This window comes from Octodon degus, unplaced genomic scaffold, assembly GCF_000260255.1.
Source record: "Octodon degus isolate 3935 unplaced genomic scaffold, OctDeg1.0 scaffold00172, whole genome shotgun sequence".
In the NCBI taxonomy this organism is placed as follows: domain Eukaryota; kingdom Metazoa; phylum Chordata; class Mammalia; order Rodentia; family Octodontidae; genus Octodon; species Octodon degus.
This window is the reverse complement of record NW_004524748.1, coordinates 1097364-1104416: the sequence shown is the minus strand read 5'-3', so window position 1 is coordinate 1104416 and position 7053 is coordinate 1097364. Positions and strand designations below refer to the sequence as shown.

Below are 7053 nucleotides of genomic sequence, written 5' to 3'. Positions count from 1 at the left end.
TCTCTCTCTCTCTCTCTCTCTCTCTCTCTCTCTCTCTCTCTCTCTCTCTTTCCATCTGTCTCTGTCTCTCTCTCCTGTGAATTAACCCCATGGATTTCTTTATACAAACTTTCTGTGTGCTTCTAAAAATATTGTCCATCCATCCATCCATCCATCCATCCATCCATCCATCCATCCATCCTTTTCCAGTCTTTCAGAAAATCATACTTGGAAAATGCAGTGCAAACTATGTCTGCTGTACACAGTTTTCTCAGACCCTGTTATATATAATTATTATTTTGTTCTTGCCAATCTATCTTAATGTTTTACTTTTTTGTCCATAGTAAAACATTCAATGAATGCCTTTAAAACAACTCTAAAGTGATTCCAGTTATATTAAAATAATAACCTCTAAACACACAGCCAAAAGGATTCCATGAATTTCCCAAGAAGGAAACTCCTCAGTAGTAGATCACAAACAGCATTCCTGCTTCCTCCTGGGCTGTAGGGTTGCTACCAGGGGTTTTCTGTGTATTGCACCAATCTAATAGATTATTGCAGCATTTCAGTTTTATTTCTGTGGAACATGTGTCAGTAAAGACAGCTTCAATTTCTATTTTTCTCTACTATTCAAAATTTAGCACTAACCATAGACAAAAAATAAGCCTTTTAGCATTGATTAAATAGTTAGTATACAAAAAAGAACACCATAGTCAAAGTTCTTTTTTATTTACACATTTATTTTTTGCAAATTTAATCTAATCCATGGAAAATGAATTCCAGTGGGAGAGTCAAAAACTATGTTAGACACCAGGGGGAAAATGCTTAGAGGTTGTGCATTTCATAGCATGAACAAGATCTACTTTTCTGTTTTGGGAAAGTGAGAGCTTGCCTACCCTTAGGGAGACAATGGTACATGGTCAATAAAAATTTTAAGGCTAATTATTTTTTGGAGCAGTTTCTGGTTCAGAGCAAATTTGTGAGGAAGACAGAGAACTATTTCACAACTTTCTCAACACAAACATTTTCTGTATCTCTGTCTTTCCTTGCCTGAGTGGGACATTGATGCGAATAGATAAATCTAGTTGGACAGATTATTATTATCACTACTGCTATTATTCAAAATCCACTACAAAATGGACCTCATTTATATCCCCTTTTTTCTTTACTTTTGTCAGAGATGGGTATTCCATCACCATTCACATATCATAGTTGCATGAATTCAGCAAAGTAATCCAATCTAGTCCAGTAGTCTATAACAGTAGTGGGTTATCTGAAGGACTAGCAGGGTCAGAAGTTGTTGACTTGAGCCTTTTACAGCTCAGCATATTAATATGGTTTTACTTTTTATGCCTGGTTTTTATACTTTTCTGCTAGATGGTTAAGGCCAAGATAAAGCAAGACCTAATATTTCTGTATATACAAAGTAGCATAAATATACAAATACTTTCTCTTAGTTCAATGGGAAGAATGTTTTGAAATAATAGTATTTACACAATATATCATATCTGTATCTTGTACTATTAATAACTACTACAAAGACAACAATATGCAATGTATTAATTATTGTAACTGTCCTATTAACCTGCTTTGAAACTGTCTCATTGGCTACTTCTTTCTCAATAAAGTTAACATTAAAAATCCATAGTTCATGTTATTTACTGGTGGTGGTGTGCATTTTATAACACATGACGACATCGACTGACCATAGCTGTATAATGCACAATATTCTTTTTTTCCTAAAGTCTTCTGTGCTTTTTCTATCCTTTGCTTCCTATTCCCAGTCCCCAGCCTCTGTTGGCCCCTCTTCATTGCACAATCACCATGATATTTTCTTTTGCAAAGCTCAAATCAGGTAGTTTTAATGACTTTTCCGATTGGGTCTTGCACTTAGGTTATATTCATTTAATTTCTGTGGATGTCTGTATTGGTCAGCTCTCACTTTGTTCAGACATGATACCTGACACCCACAATTTAGAGAAGTTTTCTTGGCTCCGAGTTTAAGAAAATTTAGCCCATGGGCAGCTGGCTGCAAGACAGAAACAGCAGAGCAAAACTGTGTGGAGAAGCAAGGCTGCTTATTCCTTGATGTCTGGACAGCAGAGCACAAGAGGCAGTGCCTGAGATGAAGAGGCTGTGAGCCGGAAAGGGTCCCCAGTGCCACACCCCATGCCCACACGACACACACTGAAGGGTACTATGTGAATCCCTCAAGCCAATTAATTTTAAAACCAAAATTAACTAGGACAAAATTATCTTCACACCTTGATTGCCCCTTTTCTTTTGATCCCTTAAAATTATTCCACTATCTTGATATACTAGTTTACTTGCTCCTAACATAGGACATCTTAGCTACTTCCATGTTTTTGCAGTTGTAAATGAAGCTGCTCTGAACATTCATTTAGAGTAACATTTTTGTTACTTAACTTGCATGTGCCGGCTTGATTATTCCTTCTTCTTTTGGAATTGCTCATTCTGGGATCTCTGGTGGTTCTTGTCTCTGCTCAGTTCCCTGTAAGCCAGGTTAGCCAGCATTTTCTCCAAATTATTTTGTCTGTGCATTGCTTTTGATCATTTCCTGTTGATTCTTTGTGGTAAGAATCCAAATTGCTTTCTGAGCATGTGAAAGGAGGCAATTTCTTTGAAAATTGTGTCCAGAAAATTTTTCCCTCTCTTAGTAGTATTATTCATAAAACACCTTTACTTTATACTTTTTAAAAGTTATTTTTGAGGTGTAGTTCACCTATTTAACTCCTTTAAAGAAGACAATTCAGCACTTTTTTGATAGGCTCAAATTTCATTCTGTTTTGCTGTCTTTAGTCCAACTTATTTTTCTCTCTGTTACTTTCTTTTCCAAAATGTAGTATTCATTTTCTGAAGCTCACATTCTCAGCTAAAAGCCTTTCCTGCAACCTGAACATTTGCACTGAACCTGGCCTCTTTCTCATTGTACTGACCAAAGACTAGTGATTATATTTCCTGTTTTTCTGTATCCCACATGCGTCAGGGCTAGGAGACAGGATTACAGTCTGTCCATTTCTCTCCTGAATATAGCTTCAGGATCATTACAGCTTCGTGTATGTTAAAAGCATCTGCTCCTTTGAGCACTGCTCCATCTGGCTCCTCCTAGCCCTTCAATTACTCAATTTTAGTCACTATTACATTATCAAGTTTTTCATAATTCCCTCTCGTTTACTGCAAAGTGCAATACATAGAACAAATGGGTCATTTCCACTTTGAATTCACCTGAATTCCACCATTATTCTGGTAGACTGCCACATCCAAAAGGACTACATGTCTAGGACTATGCACAAAGGGCCCTGTTTTCCAGTATCAAACAACCTACAAGTGTTATCTTCCATATATCATGTTGTTTACAATTCCCTTTACCTTCTACAGAGAAGATTGCAAGACTGTCATCTTTTCAAGTACATAGTCAATCACCTGTTCATTCATTCTTAGTGAGGTTTTACTTCAGTCAGTGCTTCAAAGAAAAAAAGTAATGCAATGACAACTTGTAACTCCCTCATGCCATATTTAGGAAGTTTCCTTTTACCTCCTCAAAATTAGTCTTTCCTTCTGTCTGACCCTTTGTCTTTGTACTTCCTCATTTGTTAGTGATGCTGACCCATTTCATTGTTTCCAACACTCTTATATATTTTAAGTTTGTTTATTCTTCTGTGATGGCCTTTTATCATGTATTCACAATAGGTTATATATGTGACAATACATAAAATGCAATTTAAAACCTGAAACATAACAATCTGCCTCAAATATTTGCGAACATCATTTACATCACCTGATGTTCTCATTTTTGTTGCCAAATTTCTTTCTGAAGTTTGCTTACTTTTATTCTCTATTTCAAAAATTGCCAGCTATTATTTAGAATATGGAAATCTCAATTTTTTTTTTCCTCAGTTCAAGTTTAATAGGCACTACAAAAGGTCAGTGAATGGCCTTGGCCTGCTACTGGTACATCACACATTATCACTTTCATATGGTCCACTCCTAAGTACAGCTCAGGCCTTACTGAGTGTACCAGTAGAGGAAAAGATGGTTTACTACCAGTGGAGGAAAAGATGGTTCCCCAATCCCTGTAGGAAAGACAGGTTTTGCCTCACACATCTTGTGTTTAAAGCATGAAAAAAGTGTACAAAAGAGCTTCTGCTCTCTTGGCCCACTGCTCACCTCTGCTTAGAGAAATACTCTTTGCTTTTCTGAACATCAGGCTTGATGGTGTCACTGCCAGGCTTCCACCCAGCTGGGCACACTTCTCCATGGTTGTCAGTGAACTGCAAGGCCTGCACAAGTCTCAGAGTTTCATCTACAGAGCGGCCAACAGGAAGGTAGCTTATTGTGATCTGCTGAAAGATACCCTTATCATCAATGATAAAGAGGCCCCTGAATGAGATGCCTTCATCAGCCTTTAAGACCCCATAATCCTGAGCAACGGTGCACTTGGGATCCAACACCAAGGGAATGTTCATAGGCCCCAGTCCTCCTTGTTTCTTGGGTGTGATGATCCCTGCCACATGACCAAAGTGAGAATCCACAGAAGCACCCATCACTTGGCAGTGAAGTTTCATAAATTCTTCTGCCCTGTCACTGAACACAATTATCTCCGTGGGGCACACAAAGGTGAAGTCAAGAGGATAAAAGAAGAACACTGTGTATTTTCTTCTGCAACCAGACAGGCTGGTATCTTTGAACTGACCATCTGGCATAACATCTGTGTATTTAAAGTTGGGGGCAGGGTGCCCAATTTTGGCACTTCCAGAAGACATCTTGCTATCCGCAGTTCCCATGCTGGGATATCCCAACTGCAAGTCACCAACACAGGGATGAAGAGGATGTACAAATTTCAATTTTTAACCCACTATAGTATTGAAAATGTTTCATTCCATAATACATACCATTACTAAATACAATGGTAAGTTTACTGAATTATAACCTGTTTACTTTACTTTGATTAACATTTGCGCTACTGATCTCTGTTCTTGAAACACTTTTCTGGGACATTATTTTGTGTTTTCAGTCATTTATTACATACAATTTACAGCCTAATTAAGTACCAGTTTTAAACATTTATTATATATACTGCAGTTTTATCAGCTAGAACTGTGTTGCAACATACAGAAAATCCAAAATGAAACTATCTAGGTTACTTTTTTCCTCATTCCTAGGACAAAATACCCAACATCCACAATTAAGGAAGGAAAGGTTTATTTAGCTCACAGTTTGTGGAGGTTTCAGTCCATACTTAGCTGGCTCCAAGGCAGAGCAGCATATGGCAGAGGAGAGTCCTTCATGGCCACAGAAAACATCAGCATGCAAATGGAGGAGAAGCAGCTACAGCAGCTACTAAACCTCTCTCCCCTTCTTCTATTTGTATGTAGATTATCTGCTTCAGGGTGGTATAGCACTGACATGCATAATCCCATCCCTGGATCATGAATTAACCGCAAACTCTAGAAGCCGCCCCATGACTGCATAAGGCTTTGGGGGGACAATTAGACACAAACTGTAACAGAAACTAACTTAATCACTAGACTTGATGTACTGTATCCCATAGACACACAACAGGGCTGTTTAGAGTGACAATTCCATGTCATGTTAAAGTAGCTCTGTCAGACACTCTGATTATGTTTTTTGGTGTCATCATCTTTCACTCTTAGATCACGGTGTGTGCAACTTTCATTTTGGTTTTACGTAAGATGCTTTACTGTGGCTGTTTTTTTTTCTGATGTTGGGTATTGAATTTGGTACATTGTACTTGCCCGGCAGTCACTTATACTTCTGAGCTATCACCCCCAATCCCCAAAGAATGCTTCACTGTGGCATTCAAGCAAAATCTGTTCAAGTAATTCCAGAGATAGCCCAGTGGCAGAGCTCTAGAAGAGCACATGTAAAGCCTGTTATGGGTTAGCTCAGAATAGGAAGCAGAACAGAAGCCAAATTGGAATTTAAAAGTGCCATTTATTACTGAGCTCAAAGTCATCAGTCAGTTCTCATGCAGGAGAAGACTGAGTGATGCCTAGCCAGGAAGCAAGGGCTTTTAAAGCAAAAATCACATAACTAAGGTGTCTTTCACAGTGCAGCGATATGTGCAACTTGCCTGTGTGGGGGATTGTTGAGCAAGGTGTTTTTACAAGATATATCTTAGGCTGACTATGTTTACATGAATTAAATTAGGGAGGGGAGGGAGACAGTAACTCAGTTAATTCTTACTAAACAGCCTTGAATAGAGCGTGAGGATGCATTCCTTAGAGTAGATATCAAGAAGCATAAAGGAACCTAGTAGTTTCCATAGTTGCAGCACAAAATTCAGTTGACCAATTACATTCCCCACTGGTTTTATCCAGTAATCAAGTCATTGTTCCTCAGTTACTTTTAAGGGCTGCTATTGAGCAGTAAGCACCATTAACTTGACAGCCTGGATTCTTTGTTGAACATACTTAGTTAAACAGTTTATGAAACAGGGCCTAATAGTAAGGGCCAAGATAAACAGGAGAACAGGTACAACTGAGTTAGATATCAGGTCATTTATACAAAGAGACATCAAGAATAGTTCTCAATTTTTCTTTGGATGAATCTCTAGAGCTATTTTTCCCCCTTTGGCTACATTACACCCCAATTGTTTCACATGTTGTTCTGCTATTTTGCCAAACAAGAAGTTTTAACAACAGTAACTATCATAGCATATGCTTAAATTTCTCAAGTCTTATGTACTCCTGGCCCTTTGTAGTGATATTATCTCAAATTTTTTGAGATGGGATTGCCACTGCTAATCTACTCAAACAGCAAGGAACATTAGTTAACAACAGAGTCTGAGTGGTGGGTTTTTTTAGAACTCAGGGCAGGAGGACAGGTAATATCTCCAGTGACCCCACTGATTTTTATGTCACCTCTCAAGCTGTAATATCAGCCAGGGCATTGCTTCTTCTGTCTTGAGGTCTGGCCCACAGCAGGGAGCGTCCATCTCTCACAGTTGTAACATACCTTGTCTTCTTCTTCTTCTTCTTCTTCTTCTTCTTCTTCTTCTTCTTCTTCTTCTTCTTCTTCTTCTTCTTCTTC

At 38.3% G+C, this 7053-nt stretch overlaps 1 pseudogene; it reads right to left on the bottom strand.

The window, feature by feature from the left end:
• Positions 1 to 4163: 4163 nt before the first annotated feature.
• On the bottom strand, positions 4164 to 4763 carry LOC101561753 (annotated as a pseudogene).
• Positions 4764 to 7053: the final 2290 nt, after the last annotated feature.